Source organism: Canis aureus, chromosome 29 (assembly GCF_053574225.1).
Source record: "Canis aureus isolate CA01 chromosome 29, VMU_Caureus_v.1.0, whole genome shotgun sequence".
In the NCBI taxonomy this organism is placed as follows: Eukaryota; Metazoa; Chordata; class Mammalia; order Carnivora; family Canidae; genus Canis; species Canis aureus.
This window is the reverse complement of record NC_135639.1, coordinates 30,005,714-30,022,480: the sequence shown is the minus strand read 5'-3', so window position 1 is coordinate 30,022,480 and position 16,767 is coordinate 30,005,714. Positions and strand designations below refer to the sequence as shown.

The 16,767-nt window shown below is 39.9% G+C and overlaps 1 protein-coding gene and 1 long non-coding RNA gene across 12 annotated transcripts in view; one reads left to right on the top strand and one right to left on the bottom strand.

Annotated features, from left to right (window-relative positions):
* The first annotated feature begins 1,070 nt into the window (after positions 1–1,070).
* The window catches only part of R3HCC1L (R3H domain and coiled-coil containing 1 like), a 79,418-nt gene continuing 63,721 nt past the window's right edge, over positions 1,071–16,767 (top strand). For 4 of the 11 annotated variants that reach the window (XR_013368114.1, XM_077878073.1, XM_077878062.1 and 1 more), the window contains exon 1: positions 1,071–1,171. The gene's annotated coding sequence lies outside the window, so the exon portion shown is untranslated. Of the gene's footprint in view, positions 1,288–1,312; positions 1,492–1,875; positions 1,971–13,303; positions 13,414–16,767 lie in introns of those variants that run through there. The other 7 variants (XM_077878066.1, XM_077878068.1, XM_077878065.1 and 4 more) reach the window with 7 other exon arrangements.
* LOC144301296 (uncharacterized) lies at positions 5,981–16,176 on the bottom strand. The gene is made up of 3 exons (XR_013368115.1): positions 16,085–16,176; positions 9,570–9,662; positions 5,981–6,236 (listed from the first exon to the last, which is right to left on the bottom strand). It is a non-coding gene; the product is annotated as an uncharacterized LOC144301296 (long non-coding RNA).

Below are 16,767 nucleotides of genomic sequence, written 5' to 3'. Positions count from 1 at the left end.
AATCACAATATGGGATGGGGACGGTGGGGGAGTAGTGGGGTTGGCATTCTTGTTTTGTAAAAGCTACCTAAGGGATCCATCTCCATACCTCTTCCCAAATCCAATCAAGTGAATCCTTGAAAGGATATCACCAAAAGTATGACATAATTAAATTTGCCATTTACACAAATGGGAGGTGCTGAGGTGCTGAGATCAGTAAGGAAGCCAATGGGAGAGATGATGCAGGTCTGAGTTAAATCACCGGCGGTTGGTGTGAAGAGGGAACAGATTGGAGAGGTGCTTGGGAGATACTCTAAGATACGGTGACCACTTGGGCATGGGTGGAAGAGGAAGCGAGAGAAGGAGGAATCTAGGTGGGAGGTTGGAGTGATTACTAGTGAAAGGGGGCAGAGTCGTTTACTTCTCCAACTGCTACATCTGAGAGGCCTGTGGGACACGGATGAGGAGGGGCCCTCTAAGAAGCTGGGATTACAAATGTGGAGCTCAGCCCTCCCCTGCCCCCAACCTTCACTCCATTGCCAAAAACTCCGGAAAACACTCATATTTAAGAGATTGGTTAGAAAAAGAATCCTTGAAGGAGACACTGAGGAGGATGGCCTGAGAGGAAGGAAAATCCAGGTAGTAACATAGACAGGAAGTGATCAAGAATGTCCAGCAGCCTCAAATGGTGGCTAAAGGTGAAGTTAGAAGACCTGAAAATTCCTGCCGTGAGTTTGGCAACGAGGATGTAATGATTGGCAACAAGGGCATTTCCTGAGGGGGGCAGAACCCGCCGCAGAGCACCCAGGAGGAATTGGAGGCGAATCAGATTGCCTTTCTCAAAAAAAAACTTGGCTGTCAAGGGAAAAGGAGGGATGGTGTGACTGAGCGAGGTGTGAGCGGGTCCGAACTCAGTGTACGAACGAGAGGAAGGGGGTAGGGTCGGCAGCCAGAAGCGCAAACGCCTTCCCACCCTCGCGGTTGGTGCCAGCCCTTCCCGCACGTGACCCGGAGCAGCCGGCGCAGCGCGGGCCGTGGACGGACTACAACCCCCAGAAGGCCCCGCGGCGCGGCGCGGCGAGGGGCGGGGCGGGGCGGGGCGGAGTCGAGGCCTGGCGCGCGCCCCAGAGGCGCGGGCGGAAGAGCGAGAGCTTCGAGGCGGCGGCGGAAGCGGAGAGCCCCGGCGCCCCCGGTAACGAGCGGCCCCACGTCCCAGTCCCTCCCTCCCTCCGCACCCCGAGCCGCGGCTGGCGGCTCCCGCTCCTCCCCGCACACTTCGGACAATACTTCCTTTCCCCTCTGTTACCGGTATTTCTTTTCTCTCACGTGACGCTGGGGGCGGGTCTGCGCCCGGGGCGGAGGTTGCTGGAAGCTGCGGCCCTTCGACCCCTGCGGGCCCGGGGTTGCGGGGATCCTCCGAGGCCCTGTTGTGCTGCGGGCTGCGTGCCCGCCTTGGGCCCTCTTCCCAGATACTCTCTGCGGAGAGGACCTTTCGTCCCCGGGTTTCAACAGGTACTGAGCGGGTCCGTGGCGACCCCCCTCCCCGCCCCGGGGTTCCGGGGCCGTGGGCCACCGAGGCCGCCCCGAGAAGACCCCGGGGCTGCTGGCGACTTCCCGGCTGCGAGCCGAGCCTTCCGAGTGGGTCCGCCCGGCCGGCCGGGAGCCCCGGGCGGTGGGCTGTGGGCTGTGGGCTGGGAGTGAGCCGTCTCTGCGGGAGGAGGTACTTCCTGGTTTTCTTGGGCGGCCCTCGGAAAACCCCAGGGCCGATTATTAAGTTTTTTCTTTTATTAATAAAGCCGCCTCTCAGACTTGAGAAAGGGAAGAGGCATAGGGTTTGGGCTCTAATGTTCTGGGAGTCTTAGGGTTGTCACTTGCTGGACTTGGGATCTTTTGTAGCCCGTTTACCGCAGCCTCGGTTTGTGTATCTGGAAAATGGGGATGATAGGCTTCGGCCTGCGTGCCTTTCAGCGTTGGGGGCTTCAACAGAAGCGGTACGTGTGAGAAAGCACCTATCAGATCCAAGCTCACCCTCCAACTGTCTTCAGTCTCTGCCAGTTGTAATTTTAAATTTGTTTTATTTTTATTTTATTTATTTATGATAGTCACACACACAGAGAGAGAGGCAGAGACGCAGGCAGAGGGAGAAGCAGGCTCCATGCACCGGGAGCCCGACGTGGGATTCGATTCCGGGTCTCCAGGATCGCGCCTTGGGCCAAAGGCAGGCGCCAAACCGCTGCGCCACCCAGGGGTCCCCAGTTGTAATTTTAAAACCACATTCACGCCTTTATGAACTCGATTATAAAGATGACCGTGCTCTGTGAAAATCAAATGAGTTAGTAAATAGGAGGAAGCCGTACACACATTCTTAAGCCATGTACCTGTTGAAGAGGTGACATTAAGGCCCTAGCCCCTGTGGAGTCCATTTTCAACTGCATCTGGATTTTAAACCCTGCCCCCTGAATTTGGACACTTCCCTCCCCGCAACACACCCACCCGTCTACCCTTTTTGCTCTGTTCTAACCTTCCTTCATTACAGAAGTGCAAGTACCTCAGCACTTAACAGTTTCTTAGTTGTGTTAAATTAATGCCCGTCTCCAACAGGTCGTGTCCCCCCCCCCCCGCCCCGCCCCCTTTCAGATACTAACTGGTGCTAAATCGGGCTCTAGTTCTGACACAATCCCGCAAACCTCGTGTGCATACTAGCTGCAACGTTGGGGTTATCTTCACCTAACTCTCTTTCTTCATAGTTAGAATTCAGAATATAAATAGTCCATATTCCAGTCTTCTGGCAGTTAAGATCTGAGACTAAGCAGGTGGCTTTTTGTCTTACTTTGTGACTTCTGCATTAACTTTTGGCCAATTAGTTGACCTCTCTAAGCCTGTTTACTAGTCTCTAAAATAGATATAATAACATTTACCTGCCAAGGTATCTATTAGGATTAAATGAGATGTGAATATAAGGAGCTTAGTAGTGCTGGTAGTAAGTGCTCATTATTTTGTTGTAATTGTTGACTGCGGTGATGATCAAAAATGATAATTTAGGTAATGTATTTCTCGAGATTCTTTTTTTTTTCCTGTAAAATGAGGTAGCTATTCTTAGCTCAAAAATACTGTAAATAGACGTTCTCAGATTGCAGTTTTTTTTTTTTTTTAGTAATTGCACTTTATATAAAAATTATATTACGCTATTTTTTACTTTTAGAGGCTTCCAAATGCTGTTGTGAAAAGATTGTTGTTGGGATGTGCTTTGGACTGGTGCTTCATTTGTAACCTGTAGTAAGAATGTGGTTTTCTGTCTGCACATTGTAGCTTGTAGTAGAAGTTATCTATGTTTATGATTTAGTGACTATTGACTAGAAGAGAGTTTTGTAGAGCATTTTTTGTCCTTCCCCTCACCCCTGCCTTTTTTTTTTTTTTTTTTTAAAGTCAGACTATTTGACTCCAAAAATTAGTTTAGTGGGTAGGTTCCAGAAGGTTTGGTGACCTCGTTTTTGAAGGTGAAAACTTTTAGTGACATTGGTATATGTGCATTTGCAAGGAGTGAGAGTTTAGAGAAACCAAAAGAAAAATCTAATAGAGAAAACTGATCTGTTGGTCAAAGCAAAATCTTAGGGTTAAGAATTGAAATTTTTTTTTTTTTAGTTCCTACAAATGAGTGTTGACTACAAGATTTCTGCAGACTCAGATATTTAGGAAATGTTTCTTTCTTCTTTTTTTTAATTTTTATTTATTTATGATAGTCACACAGAGAGAGAGAGAGACAGAGAGGCAGAGACACAGGCAGAGGGAGAAGCAGGCTCCATGCACCGGGAGCCCGACGTGGGATTCGATCCCGGGTCTTCAGGATCGCGCCCTGGGCCAAAGGCAGGCGCCAAACCGCTGCGCCACCCAGGGATCCCGGAAATGTTTCTTTTACTCTCTTTTTGAATGTGGTATCCTCTGGCTCTGCCTTATAAATTACATCCTTATTTTTTTTAAAGATTTGTTTATTTATTTGAGAGAGATGGAATCTTAAGCAGGCTCCACCATGCTCAGCGCGGAGTCTGACGTGGGGCTCAATCTCACTACCTGAAATCATCACCTGAGCTGAAACCAAGAGTTGAATGCTTAACCAACTCTGCCACACAGGCACCCCTCATTCTTATGTTTAGTTATGAATCAGCCAGGTAACTATTTTTTCACTATAAACTTTTATACAAAACTATGGCAGTAGTTGCTTCCATTAAAATTTAGTGTACTCTGTTGTGTTATTTTTTCTTTTGTTTTAAAATTTTGGTTCATGATTTTTTTTTTTTTTACCTAGAGAAGTTTTGGAAGGTAGGCTCGTTCTCAGCTGTAGCATCTAAGTGTATGTAGTGGATATGCTCAGTTAGTAATGACTGTGCTGAATAGTTCTGAATAAAAACATTTTGTTGATTGTCATGTGTCCCTAAGGCATGCTCTCGAGAGACTATATATATATATATATATATATATATATATATAGTATCATGGAAATAATCTAAGCTTGGAGTTAGATCAAGGTTTGAATCCAGGCTCCACTACTTAATGGTAATTGATGACTTCGATTCATATTATCATTCTGAATTCATTTTCCTATCTGTCAAACAGGGATAGTAATATCAACCCCATATGACTGAAAAGATAAGAGATTATTTGTGTGGTGTACTAACCAGCCTTAGCAAAAGGTAGATCATATTATTATTATTACTTAAATTTTTTTATTATGTTTTTCTGATAATCATTGCTTTGTTTGGTAATACATCTGCATTCATTTCCCTAATGCTTTACTTGATTAGTGTTTGTGTGTGTGCGTGTGTGTGTGTATATATGTATGTATGTATGTTTTGCTTTGTTTTGTTTTGTTAGCCAAGGTTAAGGTTGTTGACTGTGACCATAGAATCCTGAAAACACAGCAAAGCTAATTGGCCCACATGTTTGAATCTATGACCCTGTCCTCATTAGCTCCATAAGCTAACTACTCAAAAAATAGCTCACCAGAATGAATGATAAAACTGATATATTGTTGATTTGGCACTCATACACTCATTAGACAGAATTAAATGAGTTACTACCAGAAGTAAAAGTATAGATTTTTAATTATAAACCTGTATAAATATAAGACTAGTTCTCACACTTTGTATAAAACTGGGGACCTAAAGGATGATCTTTGACAGCCACTAACCTGATTTATAATTTAGACATTTCTTTTAGTTGTTGAACAGTATTTGTTGTAGACTTCTCACTTATAGGAGAAGTGAGAAGAAATGAAACTAGGCTATTCATATCTTGAAAGAGAACCCTCCTTTTACTATGTCACCCATCAGAAAATGTGCTCTTAGCTAGTGGAGAAAACATTTAGAGGTCCCCATTAATGAGCTCAGCAGGATGGATGATGCTGGTGTACTTGTAAGAGTTTATTGAATTACAGAGAAATACCAGTTGTCAGAGCTTTAGATAGAAGAGAAGTTATAGGGTGTTGCTCAGCAAGCTCTAAGCCTGAATTTGGAGTAAAACATAGACCAGTTGCTCCCAGTCGTGGTGTGTATTTTTCACCTGTCTTACGCTAGTATTCTATGAAGCTTTCCATTCTTCAAATTCACTCTTCAGTTTTATTAATATTTGTTGTCCCTCTTGTGTCTTTTTTTTTTCTTCCTTTTTATGTCAAATGTGGGATGTCAGACTAGGGATAAAAATAGAGAAGCAGGGAAGCACTGTTGGAGACAGCAGGTTCTGGTCTTTAGTATTGTGAGGGTCCTAGATAATACAGGTTAACAGATGAATATGACGATACAGATTTGTGACAGCTCCTGACCATTTAACTTGGCCCAGAGGCAAAATAGAGGCAAAAGGTATGTGGCACTTGTTAGTAGGAGATTTGCTTCTTAGAAAAGAATATATGCATAGTTCTAATATTGACTTGTAGTTGGTCTGTTTCTAGTTCTTTACCATGGAATACCAGAAGAGTTTTTAAGAAAGAAAAGAAGCACTTGGATTTAAATCGCAAGCTCTCAAATTTATTTATTTGTTTATTTATTTTTTAAAGATTTTATTTTTTTATTCATGAGAGACACAGAGAGAGAGGCAGAGACACAAGCAGAGGGAGAAGCAGGCCCCATGCAGGGAGCCTGATGTAAGACTCCATCCTGGGACTTCAGGATCACGCCCTGAGCTGAAGGCAGACGCCGAACCTCTGAGCCACGCATGGATCCCATGCTCTCAAATTTATACTGGTAGTCCAGTTTGTGTTTTCTTATCTGTAAAATAGGGATAATAATAGCAATCCTGCTTGTTTACAAAGATCAGAGGCAAAAGGTAACAAGAATGTTTTGGAAATGAGGTACTGGGTAGGTGCGGGGAAGTAACTGACTGAAGGGCAGAGTCTTTAAGAGAGGAACACAAACTCATCCATGAATTTGGGATTTCTGAAGCCTCTCTGGCCCTAAGAATTTTGAATAAGGGATTTTGTACTGGAATTAAAAACCTAGTGCCAGGAAAAGATGAATTTATTAGCCTATATTGTGGTTCTAAACTTTTTAATTCTATGAGTTTTTTCTGAACTTTTGTGCTTTCATTTCACATTTTCATTTTAGGAAAAGACCCAGAAGAAAAGAAATAGCCTTGATTTGTTTATGTGATTGGTAATTTTCTGCAACCATTCTAAATAACAGTTTCAAACTCAGTGCGACCATCTTTCAATACATTCAGAATTTCCAGTGGCTTTTTTGGCCTCTTGACTCCTCTAGTGTGAGAACCAACGATTTATTAAATATTGGAGTTGACAAGCCCCAGGAGCCATGCAGCTTTTGGTTTATGCCACCAATGCCATTAATGTGACATTGCTTTTCTTTCCCTTCTTGCCATAGTGTTTCTTGTTTGTATTGTGCTTCTTGTTTGTTTCCTTGAGTAGTCTGAAACTTTTCTTTGCTTCTGACCCTTGAGTTCAGTCAAGGAATTTATCTTTGACTTTATAATGTCATACAGTTTTAATTTTGTAAACATTTCTTGTTACTATTATAAATTCAATATGTGCTCATTACAGAGGATTTGAAAGATATATCTGTATTTTCACCATCTGGAAGTAACTGTTAACATTTTGGATTATTTCCTTCCTTTCTCTTTTCTGTGTATGTGTTTAATGTAATGCAGATACCCTTAAATTGGAATCTCTTGCTATTGTATAGAACTTTTGTATCCTAATTTTAAAAAAGTAATATGTTTATGAATAGTGTCTAGCACAACTTCTAGAATTAACATGAATTATATTCTGGGCAGTGACCTTCAAATTTGTAATCATTTTGAATGGGAAATTTAGGAGATGGGTTCAAATTCTAGCTTTACCATTGCCAAACTGAAAAACTGGGCAAGTTATAGTTTATCTCTGGGCTTTTATTATGGTAGCTGTCATGCAAACTTTCTAAGGTATTTGACAGAACAATCACTCATACACAGAAGACCTGGTCTGGTCAGTCTTTGAGATTCTTATAGTTCTGCTACTGGATGATCCCTGTGTTGAGTAATACTGAATATATCAGTATCTGTGAGGTTATTTAGGCTTCAAGGAAGAGGAGGCTCTTGAAGGAAGTGCTGGAATAACAAATTGACTGGAGAGGACAGAAGAGAGTTCCACACAGAAAGGAAGGATGGGAAGTTAGAAGCAAAAATGAGTACGATATGTGAGCAGAGACAAAAAGGGAATGTTAATAGTATTGCACAAATGAAAGGTCTGATTTTTATTGATGATGAGTAGTAATGAGATGAGATTTTTTAGGTTTATATATGTGTGATAATGAGGAAGAATTAATGGAAGGCTTTGAAGGTTAGGCTGAGGAATATAAATTTGGTCCTGTGGGTGATGGTGAGTCATATGATGAAAACAGTGAGAAAGGTTGTCCTGGCAGCTTTATGGGATAACCTCTAGTTAAGAGTGGCTGGAGAGTATTGCAATAGGACACTGGTAGAGTAATGTATAAACAAAACATGATAGCTCTTGTGGAGGAAGAACAGTAAACATGGGATTGGAAGAGCTGGAAGAATCAGGATAACTCAAAGTTTTGAGCCTGATCTAGTGAGTATATTATGGTGTCGTTGATAGTGACATTGGGAAAGGAGCTCAAATAGGCCTAGGGAGAAAGATAATGAGTGCAAGTGCTATTACAGGTTTTAGGTATTAGATAATTTGAGTGGTAGTTAAAAAAATCTGGTGCTTTAAAACTAAAGAACTTAAAAATGAATGCTCTCCCCTTTAAAATAATTTGTTTTTGAGGTCGTGCATTTATTTTAGCAAATATATTGTTTGGAATTTGTCATTTGAAACTGCTTTCAGGACCAGTTGAGTCATACAAGAAAACCAGTCTCATTACTTGGTAATCGTATCCTTTGTCTTCAAGAGAGTATTTTCTAGCTTGATCACTCATCTTATTTACTTACTTCTAAGTGATATTTGACAGTTTCTAAAAATGAATCAGCAGAGGCATAAAATTTATTACTATGGTGGATGTATAAATGACTGTAGCGTGGTTGCTGAGGACAACTTAAAAAGTCTGAAGCTGGGATAGCATCCTTAAAGTGCTAGTGCACACTGGTTAAAAGGGTAGGTTCTAGAAAGCCTAGGTTTGAATGATCTCTTTGGTACATTAGTTAAGTGTCTTGAGCAAGTTATTTGTGTCTCAGTTTCCTCATTTTTTAAAATGGGTATGGTGATAATACTCCCTACCTCATAGGATTGTTGTTGAGATTAGCTCTTGTGCTTACAACAGTGCCTCACAAATATTAAGAGCTCAGTAAATATTAGCCATCTATTAGTATCACAACCACCACTATTATTGCTATTGTCACTATTGTATTATCTGTTTTTTTTTTTTTAAGATATTATTTATTTGACAGCACACAAGTTGGAAGAGGAACAGAGGGGAGAGGGGGAAACAGACTCCTTGCTGAGCAGGGAGTCTGATGTGGGGCTCAATCCCGGAATTCTGGGATCTTGACCCAAACAGAGAGCAGATGCTTAACCTACTGATCCACCCAGGTGCCTCTCTGTTTTGTTTGTTTTGAAAATCACTTATGTTCCTGTTTAGTTATATCTCATAGAAGTGAAATGATAGGCAGCTGGAGATAAAACTAAAACACAAAAGATCTGACATAGAGAGATGTGGGGTGGGTTGTTTGTTTTTTAGAATGTTGGCCTAGAACCCAGTGGGAGAAGAGTAGAAAAGACCCAGGGCGGAATATTGGGAAATACTCCTAGAAAGGGGTTGGGAGGCAGAAAAGGGGCTGGCAAAGGAGCAGATGGAGATAACAGAGACTTAAACATCATAGAATTGTATTTCTCTTAATGTCAGATATTCCAAAAGTAGTCCAGGACTGGTCTGATTGATTTGTTAGGGTGTCATGTTGCTTCTCTTCTGTGCATGGATTCTGTTCTTTTCCAAAGTCACTTTATGGTCTAGACAGTTACTGGAGCTCCAGCTGTTTTATTTACATTCCAATCGTCAGAAGGGAGGAAGAAGAGAACACATCTCCTTCCCTTTGAGGATATTTTACCATTTATGCTTATATTCCATTGGTGAAAATTACTCACTTAGCCATACCTTTCTGCTGGAGAGGTTGGGAAACGTAGCCTATCTTGAGTGGTCAGAGCCTGGGCATAAAGTACAGGAACAATGAGGGTAATCCAAGTGTAGCTAGATGAAGAATATAGGGTAGATAACAGAGTTAATTGTCTTGAGGGCACTTTGTCATTATTGGTAATCCTTAACAGAGTTTCTACACATTGGAAAACTGTGAGTATAAAACCACTCTTGTCAGATTGGTTCAACAATATTTCGTTTTTAGGATGTAATCCTTCATGAATTCTTGTTTAATAAGGATTATCAATCCCTTATAAGGAAAAAATTGTATGTACGTGTATACTTGTGTGTATACAAATAAACATACTGTGTGTGGATTTTTATAGACTTCCTCTTTTAACATTGGCATCGGCCTAAATTACTTCATATGGCAGCAGTGTGCAGTAAAATGATGGTAAATAAGCCTCTAATACTTCTGTAGTTTTAAGCCTATAATTTTACTTCGCTTTCCATCCACTCTCCAGTTTGGTTGTTTTGGGCAATGTTTTAATCCATCTCTGTCCTTTTATATTACTGCTCTCTCTCACTGCTGTTAATTGTACTTTCCAAAATAGATAAATGGGCAAATTTAATTAAATGTGTTATTTGCATTCTCCTGATCAGTAATGAATTTGTAAGTAAGATCAGACCTACGATCTTTCTAGTATAACAATTACTGAATTCTGTCTGTCTACTCAAGTGTTAATTATTTGCCTTAAAATTGTTTTATTTTTAAAGCCTCTAGATTTTGTATATTTGTGTTCTTTTAGCATTGGAAATATGAAGGTCTTCCCAAAAAGAGGAAGAACTTTTTTCCCCAAAGATTTTTTTTAATTCCTTTCAATTGAAAACGTCTTATTTATATATTTTTGAATGAACAATACATTTAAGATAAATTCATCAGTTGCTTTTTTTATATTTTATCAACAGACATATCATTTAAAATAGACAAGTTTTAAAAGTCAAACAGTAAAAAAAAAAAAGGATTTATAACAAAATATAGTGAATCCCTGTGTACTCTTTGTTTCCTTCCTGAAGGGAACGACTTTCAGCCACTTTTTTCATTATATATTGAGTTTCTATTATGGGAGAGAAATATGTCCTGTTCTTAAACTGTCATTACCATTACTATTTCTCCTTTAGCTTCCCAATTTAGTTGTTATAATATTCAATGAAATGAGATAGTTAATGTTGTATTTACATTATTATGGCTGTACAAATTTTATTTGCTGATAGTGTCTGAAATAGTAGCCTTTCAGGGCAGTTTTCCACAAATCAGTCACAGTAATCTGTCAGTTCCAATTTTCTTACCTTTTAAAAAAAAATTTTGGCAACTTCTCTTCTGGAGACCTTCACTGTCCTCTTATCTGAGCCTACTTCACAGCCCTTTTCCTGGGAAGATTTCCCCTTGTTATCTTTATACTTTTTTTCTCCTTTTCAGTTTGATTTTTACTTTTTTCATCATTTACCCTCTTGCTTAGGTAGAGCACATCCTCTAATAGTTGTGTTGGATTAAAAACGTGTTACTGTGGCAGAGAACATGGGGATGACAGCCTCCAACATGCCTGACTCCTATAGTTTCAGTCTGGATCAGGTGCCTTCTACTTTTGGTGCAGTTTGCATCCTGGAATCCAGAAATGTCCATTCACCAATATTCCTTCACTACTCTCTTGTTGGATTTCCTGTTTTCCATATTCTGTGCCTTTCTTTGTTTTGGTTTATTTCTTCATTTGGTGTCAAAGGATGGTGAGACTATCACTCACTATCTAGAATACCTCATCAGGCCAATCTTCTTGAACAAAGCAGATTGTTAAACATAGTGGTTTGGGAAGTGTAGAGTTCAGGGATTGGAAGATTTTAAGAGGTGGAAGTGGGTTAACATCTGTAGAAGCGTGGCTACTTGGGTGACATTGTTTATTGGTTGGCACTTCGGAATGTGTTTATTGGAGTGAATCTGTCCCTTATTGTTTGACTTGTAAAAGAGTGCCTGCTGGATTAAGTTGGCCTTATCAATTGAATGGATTTAAAACTGGTTCTTCTGGCAATTTACCATGGCTGCAAACAATCTGTTTTTTCCTAAATTTTTAGAACTTTAAATTTTCAGTTATCTGGTAATTTTCTAAGAAAATATACATGGGAGGTCATTTTTTGAGCCTTTCCATGTCAGAGTGTCTTTTTTTCTCCTGTATTCACATTTGATAAATATAGTTTGGATGAGTGTAAAATTCTAGATTGAAAATGTTTTTCTTTGGAATTTTGAAGGCATAGTTTTTTCTTCTTGTCCTTTATTGCTGTTGAGAAGGCCTCAACAAATGTAAATCCTCTTATTTGGACCTACTTATTGGAAACTTGTTGAGTTTCTTCTTTGTTCCAGTATTCTGAAATTTAATTAATTAAAAAAGATTTTATTTATTCATGAGAGACACAGAGAGAGAGGCAGAGACATAGGCAGAGGGAGAAGCAGCCTTCCTGCAAGGAGTCCAATGCCCTGGGACTTGATCCCAGATACTGGGATCATGCCCCAAGCCCAAGCCAAATGCTCAGCTCTTGAGTCATTCCTAGTATTCCAAAATTTAACAGTGATGTGTCTTGGTGTGGGTCCGAGTCTCTTTTTATGTAGTGCTGAATATTTGTAGTTGCTCCGAGGTCCTTGTAATCTACAGCAATTTGCATTTTTTGGGAGCTGGTGTGTGGGGATGGAGGTGGGGAACCATAGATCTTAGCTTTTAACAGGGTCACTTAATCACCCTGTTTTAAAGACCTCTGCACTTTTAGTCATCCTGTGAACCAGAGATCATCCTTTTTTTTAAAAAATGGCCTTTTTAAATTATTTATGATAGTCACAGAGAGAGAGAGAGAGAGAGGCAGAGACACAGGCAGAGGGAGAAGCAGGCTCCATGCATCTGGGAGCCCGACGTGGGATTCGATCCCGGGTCTCCAGGATCGCGCCCTGGGCCAAAGGCAGGCGCTAAACCGCTGCGCCACCCAGGGATCCCTTAAAAAATCTTTGTCAGTTTGATGGGCAAAAAAAGGTACATTTATTTGCATTTCTCTGCTAACTGATGTGATTTATTTTTTCTTTGCTGGTTTACTTTTTATCCATCCAACCATCCATTCAGTATATTCTTGCTGAGCATCCACCATGTGCCATCCTGTAAGTTAGAACTATAGTAATGACTAGAAGTTGATCATCTTTTTGTTTTTCATCATTTGTATTATTTTGTTTTATCTCTCTCTCTTTTTAAAAGATTTTATTTATTTGAGTAGCACACAAATTGGGAGAGGGGTGAAGGGAGAGGAAGAAGCAGACTTCCTGCTGGGTAGGGAGCTCCCCGCCCCCACCCCCACCCCCGAAAAGGGGCTCAATCCCAGTACCCTGGGATTATGCCCTGAGCCGATGGCAGGTGCTTAACTGACTGAGCCACCCCAGTAACTGCCCTCTCTTTTTTAAATGGCATATGATAGGCATTTTTGCCCTCTCAGACTAGTTTTCACAGGACTGAGAATGAGAAAAGATGACATTTTTTTATTCTGTTTGGTTGATGAGCTTCTAAGAAGTATTTTTGTCATTTGTGTTTATCTTCATTGTACATTCTGTGGTAGGTAAGCTCTTAGTATTCATGAAATGAGATAATGAAAGTTAACTGCATAGATTGGTGTCAAAGAAGTGATAATTATATATTTTTATAAAAATAACTTTTATTATTATTTTCCAGGTGAGGTTGCTGTTTCTCAGAAGGAAATCTTTGTACTGCTTGCCTTTTAGAGAAAATCTATCTGCTTGTTCTAGAGTTTTATTATTCAAAAATTAAATGTCATTTATTTGGTAAGTCAGTTGACGACTTCATGCATATATTAGAGAAGTATTTATTTATTCTAAATATTTGTTTGCTTGCTTATATATATTTTTTTAAATTTTTATTTATTTATGATAGTCACACAGAGAGAAAGAGAGGCAGAGACACAGGCAGAGGGAGAAGCAGGCTCCTTGCACCAGGAGCCCGATGTGGGATTCGATCCCGGGTCTCCAGGATCGCGCCCTGGGCCAAAGGCAGGCGCCAAACCGCTGCGCCACCCAGGGATCCCTGCTTGCTTATATTTTGTTTCTTTAGTGTCATTTTATTTGTAACTCTCATGTGAAACAAGTTTGCAAGTGGGAATTTCCTGAAGGACTTAAGGTCTCAAAGATTTTCTTCTGTTTACTGTTGTTCTTAATTTTGGTGTTTGTTGTAAAGGGAACAAAGGCTGGTTAAATATTAGCGTTAGTTCTCAGAGCTGGAATACTAGCTTTGCTCTTTTCAGTCTCCTCCTACCTGTAAGAACTGAGAATTGACATCCTTCCCGTAAAGCTTTAGAGCTTCCCCCTCTCATTTATACAGGGAGCAGTAAAGAAGCTGTGTTATTGTGGAGCTTTGAAGAGTTGATTCAGGAAGAATAGATGGTCAATTTTATCTTCAGTAAAGCATAATGAAGCAGAATGAATAATACTATCAAATTAGAAATGAAAAATAATGAGATATTTAGTGAAACTGATTTTATTTTTTAAAAGATTTTTAAAAAAAATTTATTCAAGAGAGACAGAGACAGAGGCAGAGGGAGAATCAAGCTCCATGCAGGGAGCCCGATGTGGGACTTGATCCTGGGACTGCGGGATCATGACCTGAGCCGAAGGCAGACGCTCAACTGCTCAGCCACCCAGGTGTCCCTGATTTTGTTTCATATTACGCTGTAGGTGTTTTTTTTTTTGTCATGTATGTATGTGTGTGTGTGTGTGTGTGTGTGTGTATATATATATATATATATATATATGGTTTTTTTCCTGGAAGACCAGTAAGTTGATATGACCACTGTTTTGTAAGAGGTTCTTCTTACCCATGTCCTCTTAAATGATCTTCTCAATCTATCTCTGTTTTTTTTTTTTTTTAAAGATTTTATTTATTTATTTATTCACGAAAGACACACACGCACAGAGAGAGAGAGAGAGAGAGGCAGAGACACAGGCAGAGGGAGAAGCAGTCTCCATGTAGGGAGCCCAGTGTGGGACTCGATCCTGGGACGGGATCACGCCCTGGGCGAAAAGCAGGCGCTAAAACTCTGAACCTACTCAGGGATCCCTTCTATTTCAGCTTCTGATTCTTATGTGTCACCAGTGTTAACTGGGAAACTGATATGTAGGGTGAAGGCTTTAGTGGTAACAAGAGAGTTAGTCACAGCAAATGTCGGAAGATTATTTTACTTAGGTGCTGCTAAAGCATTTGGCAAAAAATTGGAAACTATAATGAAATGATACTGGTGATTTGCAGAATTTTCTATTAAATGGTTTTACACAGCAGCATATAATGAAAAGTAAATATTGATGTTGAGAGCTGAGCTTAAGTATTCTCAAATAGAATCTAAGGATGAGGAGCAGCTACAGAAAGGGAAATAATATTCTCCTTTCATATCTTTTTTGGTAGTTTCTTTGCTTATGTTAGCATCAGAAAGCTGACTTTTGATTTTTCTAGAGTTGTGTCTGTGGCTTGTGTGAGCAGAGGCATGGGATTTCATTGTGCACGAGTCTGAAATGGCTCTGATCTTAGAGCATACCAAAGTGAGTTTTAATCTTGGTTATTTAAAATCTCCTTGTACCTGTCTTATTAGGAGTATTATTTTTTTAAGAAGAAACTAATTTGCAGCTGGCTATAAAGAGTGACATTGTGTCCGAGAAAATGCTGTACTAACACACTGCGTTGTCCCACAAGAGTACTTCTCAAGTCCCTGAACGCAGTGCTGACAATCTGTGATGGCCTGTGAATTGTTGGCCAGCAGAGTGAAGTTGTAAGTCGTGTGTAAGTTACAGAGAAGATGGGGAGGGGAACAAATGAGAAAAGAGCGGAGTAACTTGGGTTTTGTAAGTAGCTTGAATGGAAGCTATTGTTAGCTCTGCTAAAATGACTCTGAAATGAATAGCCAGAGTGTGTGTGGGGAGGTTGGTAGAATAGAAAATTGTGCGTTTCACTTTTCCTTTCAGAGTGTTATTGTTTCGTTCTGTCATCAAAACTATAAGGCTAGATGGTCTGTTGATGAAAGTATGGATTGGATAGATTTAAATTTTTGAAGACACTCGAAATACTACTTCATGCCAGGAAACGAGACTTATAAAAGTCAGGGTGGTAGGGATGGAACTTATCTTTTCCAGGAATTATTATAATGGTAGTAAGGCCAGTTACCATATCTAGATCCAGAATGACTGGGCCTTTATCTCAGACAACTGTATATCCTGTTATTTATTTACATATTAGATTTTATATACACATACCACCAACTGGTGTTGTTTCAGAAACATTTGGCCAGCTAGAGCAGTCTTCATTGGACATCAAGGCATGGGTTTCTGAGTATTTCTGGATTGTGGAAATAGAGTTTAATATGGGGCAGATTATGGTTCAGTATGGTTCAGCCTTTGCCTCTAGCTAGACTAGTTTCTGTAACTGTCTCCAAAATAGCATTGTTTGACTTACTGCCTCCTCATATTGTTGAGGGTATTCCTTTTCCTTGGAATGTCTCCCCCTGATTCTCTTCTCTGTACCAGCTTATCCAGGCCTGGCTCCAATTCTGCCTACTTTATGACATCGTCAGCCATTCCAGGCCCTTAGTGATTTTTCTCTTTCTGTTTTTTTTTTTTTTTTCTTTCTTTCTTTCTTTCTTTCTTTCTTTCTTTCTTTCTTTCTTTCTTTCTTTCTTTCTTTCTTTCTGGGTTTTTATTATTTACTGCTTTTCTCTTTGCCTGTAATATATTACCTTCATATTTTTTTGAAAAAAATTTTTTTTTACCTTCCCCATTAGGTGGGGACAACTTAAAGGGGAGGTTACATTATTCATGTGGTTCAAATCATGTTATATTATTGTAGTCTTACTTTATAATCTTCACCGTCCCAGCATAGATCTCAATACATTATCTGCACTTAATAAATATTTGGCTCTGAGAAGATGCTGTTACCTATTGTTAGCTTTTCAAGTCTTTAACATTTATCTTTCTTTTTGTATCATAAAAATAATAGATATTAGAATGCAGTTTAAGTACCTGATTCATGTTTGTTCAGTACACTGTACTTGGAATGCCTTCTGTAGGGCTCTATACAGGCTTCCTGATTTTTAAAAGAGCATTGCTCTGAAGATATATTCTAAGGTAATTACAGTATTT